The 15,600-nt window shown below is 29.4% G+C and overlaps 1 protein-coding gene across 1 annotated transcript in view; it reads left to right on the forward strand.

Moving 5' to 3' along the window:
* Positions 1 to 15,600, forward strand: part of LOC112684961 (neuropeptide F receptor-like) — a 127,401-nt gene that overhangs the window by 72,990 nt on the left and 38,811 nt on the right. The gene's annotated exons all lie outside the window — the stretch shown is intronic.

The following is a 15,600-nucleotide window of genomic DNA, read 5'->3' on the forward strand; positions in this document are numbered from 1 at the left end:
ATAATATTACGACAATGATTTAATTATCGTATCAGATAAATGAGCATAGCCAGTAAAGTGGTTAATTGCGTCGCGTAATACCCAAGAAAAATTATCGAACGATACAACGATAAAAAAATAAATTCGATAAAATATAAAACTAAGCCGCGACACGTGTTGACATCGGCTGTCTGTGCTGTACTATTATGACCAATAATCATAATTACTATATCTATAATTTTTATTATGAATATGATAAATATTATGGGTTTAAAGAATATTAATAATTTAAAATATATTAGTAATAATAATAATATTGTCGTTTATAAATCAAATATTCGCATTCCGCATAGATTGTTCTAAATTATTTAAAATTTCATTTCTGATCAATTTTAAAGGTTGAGTTGACAGTGAATCTTTAGCACGTATTAAACAATTTTCACGTAATACTTGCCTTTCTAATTTACTAGGTGAATTTCATACATGATTATGTACTATTATGTACTATTTTGTATTATGTGTTATTTGATTTAATAACAATATTTTTATTTGGCCCAGAATAAATCAAAGCTATACAATTATTTTTTGTGCATCGCCAATTCTAATAACTCGCCGTTTTTTATGATCCAATAAATCTATACTTAAAAGCTCCAACATTGGCTAATTTTTTTCCTCGCTCTGATACAATAACTATTATTTTATTATTTTCATCACGTTCGACGTATATAAAAAAAGTAAAAATATCTAAAATAAAACGATGTAACGTGTAACGATGAACAACCACTAATCACTAACGCCTGATAGTATTGAGTCTAAGTTACTACAGCTAACAATACCAAAGCCCACTTTTATATTTTGTGTAGATAACAAATAATATCCAAGTTAACAGATAATCGTAATCGCCAATCCATCGATGTACCTATTTTGATTCTACGATTATGTCGTTTCCTAAACAACTCTTATATTATTTATCGATTTTCCTTAGACTCGTGCCGCTTTTCAAAAGATGAGAAACCACCAGGGCTTAAAACCGTTCCTAATAAAGTTGGTAATGGGCCAAAAATTTTTTAAAACCAGTAACCAGTTATCGTGTAATTTTGATATTATGATATGACACTAAGATTGAAATTAAATTCAACTACAATAGTATAATGTAATCATAACATAATTCAAGTATTAATACCACGAAAAAACCGTTAATAATTTTAGTCGGGAATAGGTTTTGGTTTTAAAATCGGGATTGAAAATACGAGGTAATGGCTTTGATGTTAACATTTAGATATTTACCTTGGTTACCGATAACCAATAACTGCTTCCAGCATTCCAAAACTAAAAGTGGTTATCGGTTTTCGGTTCTCAAATTTACGGTTTTTTACCGGTATTCATTACAAACCGGTTACCGGTTCTAAGCCCTGGAAACCACAAATGAACATAATTACCATGCAGCATGCTCTACGGTTAAATACCTCCCATACGACTTATAAAGCACAACGATTACGTATACGAGTATTTCAAAAGACGCTTGTAGCCTGGTTATAGTCGGATAGAAAAACTGGCAACGTTGCATTCGTTTGACTGTGCTCAATAGGGCTATTAAATATTATGGACCGTGCTCAATCGGGTTTCAACGGTTGATATAAAACATTAAAATAAATATATAATATTATTTAATTTTATTAAAATCTAAACAAATAAAAAAATAAAATGGACAGGTTAATCAAAATACCCAGTATCTGTTTTTGTAGTATAGACTTACGGTCACGTTCCATGACAATGATAACGTAATACATGGGTGGGATGGCTAATTTTACTCTAATTTTTCTCTGAAGATGGTTGAATACTTTTCCCGATACCAGTGGAGCCCTAATTAATAGTTAACATTGAAACAAATATTATAGTTTCATTTAAAAATTATTCGAAAATTTTATTTTTATATTTTTCATTAAATTCCATGAACTTGTTATCGAAAATGATATTTTACAAAAATATTTTTCTGGTCTTGAAAATCAAAATTAACTTAATTGGAATAAATGAAAAAATAATACTTTAATTTCAAGTTGATTTGTAAGGAAATGTGTTTGTACGCACCGTCGCGGAGCTGTTGAAAAATATTGATCGCCAGCCGGCCGCGCGACACTCGCGAACGTGCGCTCTGAAGAATATTAAGAAATATGGTGAGAGGAGGAGATGATGGTGTTTAAGGACAACAAAGGGCCATAGAAATAATAGACCAATAAATAATAGGCCCTTGGGCACAAACCACACTTATTATTATTAAAGTTTACAGACAATGAGTAAATAAAAACAATCTTATCTCGGGTGGTGGTGATAAGGATCCAACTGAAAATCGTTACACCTGACCCCTAGATGGCAGCGTAAATACGTAGTGCTACCAACCAGCAGACCGCAACAGACAACACTCGTGGCAATGGATGGCTTGTGTCGGGAACGAAGTTGGTACTACTGGCGTACGCGACGCGCATCACGAACCGACTTGTAAAAAGGACCACGGGTGAAAACCACGTGGACGCCAACGTAACTAAAGTGATCGCGACCGAAAAACAGGTTAACGTACGGGAAACGCACTCGAAGAGGTGGTATCTAACACACACAAAAGCGAGTTCGTGAAACACGGTGCACGGTGATGGCACAATACCACTGTCCACCAATCAACCGACGCGATAAACAGGGCGTACGGACGCAAGGCTGCGAAAGTGACCACGAGGTCGATAGTATATAAAAAAAGACGCGTTGACACTACACGCGGTGACACACAAACGAGATCGACCAACGGTGGCGGATCAAAAACGCACTACCAAACGACACTCGCGTACAAAAAAGAAGGAATCGACCTTAAGAAGACAACACACACGGAAAAGACGGCGCAGGCACGATAGTTATCGGCCGGCCGAACGCGAACGAATATCCAGAACCGAAAACAAGTTTTTCCCCACACATTCCTAACGGCCCGGGCGACCGGGTGCGCGTCACCGGTGGGGGTAAAAAAAGAGGGGTGCCGACGGTGGTCTTGGCGAATCCTCGACGACCGTCACGATGGTGCACAAACAAAATGAGTTAAGTTAATATGTTAAGTTAATTTATTAGTAATGTAATAAGTTAAGTTAATAAGTTAAATTAACTTAATTTTTAACTTATTAACTCTAGGGCCGCATTTAGGAGGGGGGGACTGACTAAAACTGCTACGGGTACCAGTTTTTTGGGGGTACCAAAATTGTGTGGTCGGAAATTTACTCACTTGTGAATTATTGAACTTTTAAAATTATTTTGAAATTATTATTTTTTTTTGTTTTTAATAACAGTGTCATAAATGAATGTTAATGTTTTTAATTTATTAATATATATTATTAATGTATTTATAGCAATATAGCTATCAACGATCCAGAATATTATTAATATACTAAATATTAGTTCCAAAAATGTATTATGATAATGTCAATAAATACAAATTATTTATAATAATACAGCGTATTATGTTATCGTGTGTGGCATGCGGTGACGTGCTACTACACAAAAATAGCATTGATTTTAGAATATCTAAAAGGTTCATGAGGATCTATCTCCTATATTTTCCGTGGGTAGGCCCCTTAGAGGGGCGTCATTTTTTTTTTTTTTTTAATATGGCAATACGGCACTGGTTAATGCCCAGGCTTGAGTTATACAACGATGGTTTTTTCATGATTGGATAATATTTTCTTATTTTAGTCTATTTCTATAAGCACATTTTATCAATAAAATTATTATTTATAATTTCAAATATATGTATAAATAAAAGATATAGTAGAAAAATATATATTTTATTTAATTTGTTTTTTTACTTCCAGTTACTAAACTTTGTACGGTATATTTTTAATATATATATTTTTCAATATTATGTATATTAATTAGTGTATTTATATATTAGTTTCAGTGATATCTTTGTTTTTAAAATTAAACTACTAGTATAATGTTCCCAATGAAAATAACTGTATTGTCTCACGTTATGGTACATATCCAACTTATCTCATAAATTTAATAATTAAATAGTGTAATGGTTCGTGGCTTTGAACACCTGTGAACTTGTCAGGTACCAAAATAGAAATCATTAATTGTTAACTTTTAAATTAATGTTTGTTTGTGAAATAGATATTGTTTTCGTAATAATAGATAGTACTTACATTTGATTTAAGAATATATTTTTACTTTGAAAAATAAAAAATATTATTTGATATTAGCTAACTAGTGCAGAATTGATTCGAATAGCTGCTCAAGATCACTTTATCATAAGGTTAGTGTTATTGAAAACGGAACACGCAAAATTAAGTATTTTTTTTTATTTCATTCGAAATATTCAGTTGTAATAATCTGAATTCTATATTGAAACTTGTGAGTGGGTTTTATATTTCATTATATTTTTATGAATTTGCCAAATTATTTATAATTACAGACATTCGTTTAATTGTTTACAGTTGAAATCATTATTTTATTTGTTAATTATAACGATTTCTTGATCCCTTAAATAGCAAATGTTGGTACTTTAATTATTAAAATCTAAATTATATTGTGAAATAAAATTAAATAAACTTAAACCATTAAAAGTTAATTTTTCTGACTAAAAAAATGTTGCCATTGTCCCAAAGATAATTTCAAATTACGTAAAACTATCAAAACTTTCATTATATTCATACAGCATTATTTTTCGAATACTGACTAGAGGTATCGTTTGAAAACGTAAATTAATACGTGAGTGAATATGAAGTCCTTGTACAGAGGAACGAATAATTTATATTCGCGTTTACTTATTACACGTGAATTTATTATCCATATTCGGATATTTTAAAGTCATTCACGTATTTACAGATAATTGGACAGTTTCATATATAATATTATTTATGGTAACCAGTCTTCACGTACTGCACGTGACGAACAAATTCAATGATTATTATTTATTAATATTTGTTAGATATTCGATATAGATACTTGTTTATATAAAACAAAACGAATACCTATATCGTTTATATTATATATTATATATCAAATAATTGTTTTCCCTAATGTCGTTCATAGACGAGTATACCCCATAGGCGTGTCCAGACTGGTGACCGAGGAGGCATAACAATATTTTAAATCATGAGACCTATTTTTTTTTTAACATGAAAAATATTTATTTTTATGTTAAAAAACTCGCAAACATAAGAATATGTTTTAATTGAAACCAAAAAGTAAAACCATTGGCATTTCAAAACAAATTCATTTAAAACTAAAATAAAACACATACATAATACTACTGTACGGTACACTACTTGTTTTTTATTGAGAGCATGATTTTTTTTTTTTTTTTATGGACATGATTTTGTTGTAATCACAGTCTGCCGGGAGAAGGGGGAACAGCGACCATCCGGCCATTCCCATAAACACACTGATATAACCAATATTCGGTGCGTTCGAATTACACCCATAAATTATATTTAGAGTACGTTCTTTATTGGATATGGCATTAATCTTATCAACAGTTGATATATTAAATGAGAAATAATAATTTTACTAAGTATTTTCAAAGTTGGATTTCTTTCTATACTGTTGGTTTGATTACATTGACAATTTTCAATAATAGACAGCAAAAGTAATTTGGTCGAGGATTATGTTAAACGGAAAGGAGATAAGACATTTTGTAAATTATATGATGAAAACAAAAATAACGAATATGCTTATGCTGGTGAAACAACTGAATCTTTAATAAGACGTTTAAAAATTATATATAAAATTAATCAATCAGAGAAATCCAAAATACATGTACATAAAAAAAATTATATATACATTTAGACTCCACACAATCAACACATAACTCGCGTATCATGAGTGTCGATAGCTTCCGATATCACACATTCATCGTATTTCAGGTACTATTATTGATTATAAATACTAGTATTTATAATCGATGACCATACTAATATATGAAATAACAACTTAACGAACACAAGCCCATTACATCAAAATATTTAAAAAACCAGTGGTTCGAACAAGGGGAGTGTTTTGAGTGACTGAACATTCCCCTTGAATTTATAGAAACTGTATTCGATGACTATCGAAAAAATTTTTTTAAATGTTGGTAATGACTTTTAGTTTATTAAATGAATGCAAAACACAGAAATAATTACAGTGGTAGGTTCGAATAAGATAGTACAATGAATATTAAATAGCAGTGATTCGAGATTCTATAATTATTTTTTTATTTTCTAAAGACTTCGCCTTGTTTCTTCAACCAATCTTCTCTTCTATTTGCTAGCCTTTTCATTTCTTCATAATTTGCTTAAGATAATATCTTCTTCATACTTCCCAGATTTGATTCTCTTGGTCGTCCTTTTTTTCTTTTCCCATTTATCTTCTCTTCTATAATATTGATAACTAACGTGTTATGTTTTATAATGTGACTAAAAACTTGGTTTTTCTTAATTATAAATATTATAATTTAAACTATAATTATTCTATAACTATTAGATTTTAAAAATTAACTGTACAGGTGTACTCGTACATATTATATTATACAACATATCACTGGCGGACACCTCCCTTAAAAAAATCCTTGTTGAGCCACTGTATGAAACTACCGGCTTTGATTTAACTCCTCTCTTCGTTAATCAATGCAAACTATGTTCAAAAACTAAAAAAAACTAAAACACCACAACTAATACTATCTCCAAACATAATGTATCAAAAACCATGTCATAAATCAAATCACAACAACAATACAATCAAAAAAATATATCCAACGTTAATTCTTCAGAAACCCCAATTAACACGGATAACAGCAAATAATAATTTGTCTCTATTGTTGTAAATAGCTTAATACCAAACAAATACCAAGCTAAAATAATCAATTTAAACGAAATTCGACACACAAAGATTATATAATCGCTATTGGTAATTTAGTTTCAATCTTCGAACATTCTATTTGCGTCACGTGTATCTACATTTTTATTGAGCAAATCATTAATAGATAATCTAATAGTAAAACATCCAATAATCATAATCCAAATAAAAGTTTACATTTAAACTAACTAAAATTAATTGGATAAATTGAATATAATACCTAAAAACCGATATCAATTAAAGATAAAGTATAATAAGAATTCTAAAAGTAAGAATAGATTATTGTCACATAACGTGAGCTCACGTGATATCATATATAATCACGTCACGGGAAAAAGTATGGGATATAGATTTATATCGTATTTCAAATTGAAATTTTCAATGTATCAGCACCACACTAATGTCATCTCACGCGTGTCACGCGACATTTCCTAATTCACGTGTGTCAGTACGTTTTGATTTTCTAACATCACACACATTTTTGTGACGTGACTTCACGAATTTAGTCAATTTTGTCTATTTTCTTCATTAAAATGTATACTAATGGATGAAATTCTGATTGAAAAAGTTTGTGAACATTATGTTTTGTACGACCTTGGTAAGTTTAATACTTCTTTTGTCATCTAGAAATACATGTGAAACCGTCTTGGTTCGTTTCATAATTAACAAACTAAATGATGAAATTCACCATATTTTCTCGTTAAAAACATATTTTTATACAGACGTGTTTATTAAAAACGAAAAGCATATAATAATTTCATAACTATTGTCACATACTATTAAGCCATAAACATAGATCGTACACACAAAATATGTTGTTAATTTTTCTTTCCCAAAAGTGCTGTTTTTCGGGACTTTGTTCATATCATGCTCTCTAAAAGAATCTTCTGCCCAAGAGTATCCAAGTGCATAGCTACTTATGGACAAATGGAAAATTTTCACAACTCATATAAATAAATAAAGATATGAGCCTGAATTTTTAAAATTATTTAATCAAGTGGTTACTATTACAAAACCTCCAAAACCTATAAAAAATGAATCCAACAATCAATCAAATTTTAAAATATTATTTTATGAAATAATTGATAATATTCTAATGCAATTAAATACCAGGTTTAAAGATACAAATAAATTACTTTTTCTATAATTAACTGAAGTAACTAAATTTAAAGAATATTTTTGTAAATTTCCTGAAAATGCTTTTAATAATTTGAAATCAATATTTGTATATATCAAAAATAATATACCATTAAACAATAATTATTTGATATTATTTTAAAAACATTTTTGGGTGATAATTATTTTTTATAATCCATGTTTATATGCAAAATATATGAACGTATATTAAAAAACTAATATACAGTATCTAATAAATATTAATAAATAAATGTACGTAAAATATTTAAATTAAAACTTTTTTCTGTTAATATTGTAAGAAATAATCCTGCTTGCCAAATACACATAATACCTAACACAGTTATGTAGAATTTATAAAGTATAGCTTATATATTTATAATTAAAATTCACCTTCAAATTCTCCTCCACCCTCTATAAAATTATTATTTTATTAATTTATAGTGGCATTTGTCTCCCTTGGATCTCAGTCTTAACATAAGTCATTATTGTGATAAATATCGAGAAAATAATATTAACCATGAAATTTACATTAAATTTTTTTTTAATTAGAAAGTTCGATATCAGGCTTTTAGAATAATGTTAATGGCCATAATTAAGTTTTTAGTTTTTCTTTGATATGATTAAGAAAATCATTGGACATGTTTTTTTCTGACATTTTTTATTCTGTATATATTTGAAGAAATAAATGCATTAAAAATAGAATCAAAAGTGTTTCAAGATTTTTGTACTATCGATGATGAACAAGGTTCTGATATCATATGATCTGATATGATTACATTTAATTTATCATGTAATTGGACATACAATTAAACCATAACTAAAAATCCCAGACATTTGCTTTAGAAATGTAATGTTTCACGATAAAAATAAAAATCGGAAACTCACTCAACATATAAAAAAAAAGTCGTGATATTCTGTAAATCTCTGAATTAAATCGTGTTTAAAAAAAAGACACATAAATGATGATTGAAGTGCCATACTTTGTAGTGGAATGAAAATTAAAAGAAAAATAGCGGATGAAAATAAAAGCGATGCATGACATTGGAAATTACACGACTGAAGGCTGAAATTAATAATTGCAAGTAATTGAATAAGAAATAGGCGGCTCGTGCGGAATAGAAATATTGAAAATTCGAGCGCGGGCGAATGGATTAAGAAAATATAGGAAACCAAAGAAAACAATAATGATATTGTACGTGGTAGTGGATGCGATCAACACGTCGGGAGAATAATGTGACACGTGATGAGATGCATCAGTGCATTTTTTAAGGGATTTTCACTAGGCGACAAGAAAATGTTAAAACTCAAAGCAATCAACGTATAATACCATAGTATGATGATTGTACGATATATATGATGAATTATTGATGATATTCCACGTCCGCTTTGCATAATTTCACCCAATCTTTCAAAATACTATCGACAGAATATAATTAACGACATTTGTTTCGCCTAGTTAACTAGTTAAAAAATGCACTAGTGCGCACTGAATTCTATGCCGCGCAGGTGTAGCCGTCATTGCAGCGTATAAATTAAATGATCTATTATATATTCCACTGCAGTAAATGCATGCTCGAATTTGCATGTACTTACGCATCCGTGGTGGCCGTGTGGTTTTTTCGATTTCTGTGACAAGAACAAACTCTGGGTGATATATTGTACGCGGAACCCACGACTATTGTGTACACTGGAATTCACTTTAAAAGACGACAAAAAGAATGTAAATTGAATTTACGCTGACGACGACTTATAAGACACACCGCGGTGGCCGAGTGTGATATGAGGACGCGTGAATGTTACGCGGCTCTAATAGCGGTTTAAGACGACTACATTTTTTTTCGCCACGGTCTGAAGCTGACCCAAGCAAGTCGGTGATGTCGCAAAAGACATTCATTGTCTGCACTTACAATCGATAACCTCTAGGAATAGCAGGAAACGGTAATAACTCGACGAACTCCAATCGCTGGTATCCAATAGAGGTGAACACGTACACCGATGTGGTTTCCTATAGTTTGTACTACGGTCAAGAGGAGGGTTGGAGCTTAATAATCGTAAAGTGGTAAGAATAATAATAATAATAATAATAATATATTAGAATTATAAATAATAATATCAGTGAATACCGTCCGCGTACATAGTTACTCGAATAGACGAGTCAAGACATATCCATAGAGTATAACATATACTTGTAATAACCCAATAATATACAGATAAAATATAATGGGGAGGTGGTATATATGTAAATGGTGGTGAGATAAGAATGTATTAATGGGTTGTTACCTTTCTCCTTGTTTAAGGGAGGACTCTCAGGGTTGTGAAGGTTCGAGAGCCTATCAGTGCAATTATAGTCTGCAAAGCAAAATAAGACAGCAATTACATTACTTGTTTTACCGTAGACCTTCAGATATCGATACGAGGTTGAAAAAAAGAACAAATGCAGAATTTAATTTCACTGGAACCGGATACTTTTCAACACTCGTACGAAGAACACAATTCGAACGGATTAAAATCACAAATCAAATAAATCGCATGTATAAACTCTCTCGTTAATCTTATGATCGGTGCGCATGCACAAACGACCAAAAAGAGTTGCTTCGTTGATCTTACGATCAATGCGCATGCATTGACGACCTAAAATCAAAAGTACTGGGAAGGGTTGTATGTACCTGTTATATAGGGATATGCGGTGACATGGACCTTGGACCGGTCCTTTGAATGTTAGGATGTCAATAGTATTTATTGTTCGACCCATGTTGTTCGCACGGGTATCGAAGATACCGTTATTTATTTATTTGAAATGATTTAAAAATCACGTACTTATAAATAGTATACATTATTATAAAATATTTTTGCCGTCTTTTACAATCGAACGAGGCACATTATTACATATTATACAAGTATATGAAACGGAAACGTCATAAAAATCTTAAACTTTACCGTTTATATTAAACTATATCTTATATCAAACGGAAACTTCAAGTATTCGGAAAGTTGGTTACGGATCGTTTAAATTCCATTGAACAATGATTTTATATTTTAAAAACATTATTTATAGAATAAATAACAAATATATTTTCATAGGAATCAATATTTTACTCCTGCACCATTGTCTTTACTTTGTATATATCTCAGGGTTGTTCAAAGTACCTAATAAAAATTACCATCAAAAATATTTTCAAAAACAACGATTGCAATTATTCTCGTTATAGCGCGGATGACATGGAAGTAATTGTGCAGCCAGAAAAATATTTTCGGGAGATTAAATTCTTTTCCTCATAAGTACCAACTCTTTAATTTTAATAAGTCGATTAAACATAAGTTGAAATGTAAAATGTGTTATTATTTAATTCATTAAAACTGTGAAAATTGTTTAATGGTGACATAATATAACATTAAACGTATAAAATGATTATATATTTTACAAAATAAGAGAAACATTTCGGGTGGGAGGTTATAACCCGTTGACCTTCCCCTGGCTACGCCACTACATGGAGGAGCTTGTATACAGCTGCTACACGACGCTGTTCGATAAAATTTGTATTAATGTACAAAGCAATATAAACTTTTCTACATACTACATATTGTCAATTTTATACAGTTTTGAAATAAACCATAAGTAATTGAAATCTATACCAATCATCAATTATTCGGTGAAATTCAAAAATTTCAAACCGTTTGTTCACTCTATATTAAGTTACATCATATTTTCGGTCCATTCCGATAAAATATAAAAATAGAATATGTTTGGTCTGGTCCATAAACTATTACAGTCCTAAATTTGTGAGTTTTGACTAATTGTCCGTTCTTAGATCACTTAAACAAATTATTTTCTTGGACACTCCTGGCATACCCACAAACACCTCATGGACAAAACAGACTCAGAACCATGCATCACCTGCGGATCCAATATCTCCATCAAACATCTCCTTTTAGAATGCCGCCAATTTAATGAAGAAAGAACTAAATACAACATTCCAAGTAGCATCGCCGTATGTCTCAACAATGAACCTCAAAATATCAACAGTACACTAAGTTTTATAAGAGACACCAATTCTGTCGGTTTTTATAGCGAAAAAATTCCAACTGTACTCTGAGCACCCACATTTGAACAGTCCATGTTTTTTACCTATTATTATTAAGTTAGCGTTCTTTTTTGGTGTCCAAAATTTGTAGAGTTAATGAAGTGACGTACGTGTATTTACTATATATGCAAGAAATTTATCGCTCCTGTCAAATTATTGAACTTGCCCCTCAACAAGTATTTTTAACACGAAACTGTTGCTATTTGAAGTGTTATGTTTATGTATTGAAAACATGACAAAGTTCAACAAAATCTACTTTCAAAACTTCAACGAGGAACGTATTACGTACACACCTCACTCGCTTTAAATATTTGTATTATGCTAATTATGAGATTTAACCCGATATATTAATGATAAAAATACTTCAACTCTTGTTAAATCAAATATCAAATTATTATCAAGACTTGAACTAATTGAAGTTCTTGAATTAATGTTTAACTTATTAAATTAAATTATAACTTTAACTATTTATGTATAATCACAAGACATGGTATGCAGCAATAATGTTACAAATAATTTATTTTGAAATAAAAAATATAAACCGATCTTTACAACTTGCAAAATCAAAATGGTCAGTTATCAGAGTTTAATCATAGGTGTGTCCACGAGGGGTTCCGATTATGCCAGGGCATTCCCCGAAATATTGTAAATGGGGCCCTTAAAATTTAAGTCTAAGAGTAAGGTGTTCGTATTTTAAATGATATTGTTTAAATTAAATGTAATTTATTCTAAAATGTTTAGTAAAAAATAAATTATATTTCGTATAAAAACTAAGACTAAATGTTCGTGCAAATACTTAATATAATAATATAAAACCTGAAATTGACTACAAAAACACAAATCTAAATAATTACAGCTGTCTGATAAATAAAATATAATATATAATAATAATAATAATAATAATAATATAATAAATGTACGAGAGTCGAGGAATTCATATTAATTGGGACTAATTAACACAATATTAAATAAAATATTTGATTTATGTTTATTTAGTTATTTATAAATTATAATTTTTTAAATATACTTGCACGTTTTGTTAAGATAAGGCATAAAAGTATGTTAGATACCCCCTGAAATACAGGTCTCCACATACCTTTAATTATAGTGTTCTAGAAAGAAAAAGGTGATTGAAAAAATATTGTGTCTGGCAATTTCCAATAATTCATTTAAGAATAAGGTTTATAAAACTTATTCTTAAATGAATTATTATACTTATTAATTATCATTTTTCCTCTTTATTTAAATTATTCAATAAAACTATAATTTGAGGTTCAAAACATGTGTTTTAAAAATTGCACTGTTTAAGCTTTAAACGTTAAGTAAATAAATAATGTTATTAAAACTAAAATTACAAGCAAATGATGGTTTACAACCTTTGTAAAGGCTTCGGATCGTAAATAATACATTATTTTGATCTTTAACAAAACGACCATATTTATGACTACTGTAATCTCTCGAAAAATCATCAACACTGAATTATCTCGCGATTATTAACGCGGGATATTTATATTTAAATTAAAATATATTAACGTTAAAGAAAATAATAAATAAAAACATTGTTAATCGTAAATAATTCTGCCTATAAATAATTTTGGTTTTATTTATTTAAGCTATATTTTATACAAACAAAATTAAGTTTTAAAATCTGAAGTCGTGATTATAATAGAACTTTTTTGTTTTTACAATTAAATATTAAAGATGTTTAAAAAAAATCATTAACCAAGAAGAATAAAATAATAGTTCTCGTAAAAAATATATATTAGATTCCGTCTAATGTGGACAAATTACAGGCATTCACGTAAAATGGGAAAAATGGTTCAAAATATAATGTATGGTAACAAGGTAAAAAAATAGTATAATTTGGGCTTTTAGTTCATTTTATTTAAACAATATTTACTTCATAAAAGCTTTAGAATATGAACAACAAATGCAATTGGGTTTCGTCATATTTATGATGTATATCAAAAGTAATAAAAAAAAATTAATTTAAACCTTGGGATTTTGTTGTGAGTTAAATTGAATATATAGGAGTGTTATTGTGATCATTAAAAAAAAATAAAAAAATAAAGCAACCAACTTGTGGCTTTATGTATCTTAACTCGATTCATTTCGGTTTTAAGGTGAATTTCAATGCGATCATGAAAATTTTAGATTATCTTTCGAAAAGATCTTTCCATAAAGAAAAAAAATCACGCGATTTTGCACAGTCTCTTTTTCCAGGAACTTAACAATGTAAAATCACTGAAAAATTATGCGTTCCAAGATAATATTATTTATTATTATTTTGTATCTTAATTTATCTATTAATTTAATTTAACATTTTTTTTTTCCAATTGTGTGGCTTACGTGTATAAAATAAAATATTTTTGATATTAAAAATATTGATGTTTTTGTACTAAGTTCGCTTTATATGGCCAACCGCTTAATGTGAGCAATTGAGTTTGGTCCCGATGTATCCACATTAATTGGAATTCACTGTATATAAATATATATATATATATATATATATGTGTGTGTGTGTGCAGATATAACCAGATTCAAATTTCAATTGAACAAAATTCCTTTTAACAAATATACAAGATTACAAAAACTATCCTAATCTGAAAATAACACATATTTTAAAGGGTAAAATTTAAAATAGTTAAAAAATACATTTTTTTTATTTAAATTGTGTTTTGAAATATCTTCATATTGTTTAATGGCATTCAGTCTAAGAAATAAAAGTTTTAGTGAAAATCTCAAGACGTTATAATGGTTGTTGAAAATAAATGAATATGCAAATACCATGGCATTCTTTTGTTCTTCGATCATTATTCATTTCAAACAATGTATTTTATTAATAAACCATGAAAACACATAATATTCAAAATGAAAACCATGCGGTTTTTTATAATTCTTCCTACTGTATAATATTGTCGGTGTGGATTATGAAACGGCTTTATTGTATGGCAGATTTCACAAAATAATGATATTTCATCGTATCGTCGTACCTCTGTTCTCATGATATGTGGTTACTCGAGTAGGTACATTGTGACGACTGTAACTTGTATTATCCCATTCTTTTATTCATCATCATGCATTTAGATAACAATGAGCGTACAAAAAAAGCATTAAAGTGTTTCTAAGAAAATCAAGAATATATAATCAAGAACCTTTAATCTGTTATTTATTCTAATTAATTAATTTTCCTTTTTTCATTTATTCTATCATTTGTATCTAAACTACTTTAGGCTAATAACCTACGATGTTGAAGCCTATTTCTAATAAAAAAAGAGTATGCTGGTCTATGCTTTTCCATAGCTATCAAGCACAATATAGTTATCTTATAAAATTCGCTTTTCATAAATTATTCAACAAAACTATAAGAATATTTATTTTTTACTATCTCGTCCATTTAAATTGCTGTATTTGCACTCGGCTTAACCCACAAGGCGATCGATAAATGTTCCTATCAGGTTCAAATTATTTGCATTAAAGGAAACCTTTCACCGCCAGTAGTAAGACCAATTCGGGCTTGGTAAAACATTATTTT

Source organism: Sipha flava, unplaced genomic scaffold, assembly GCF_003268045.1.
Source record: "Sipha flava isolate LNK unplaced genomic scaffold, YSA_version1 259_pilon_pilon, whole genome shotgun sequence".
Lineage (NCBI taxonomy): Eukaryota > Metazoa > Arthropoda > Insecta > Hemiptera > Aphididae > Sipha > Sipha flava.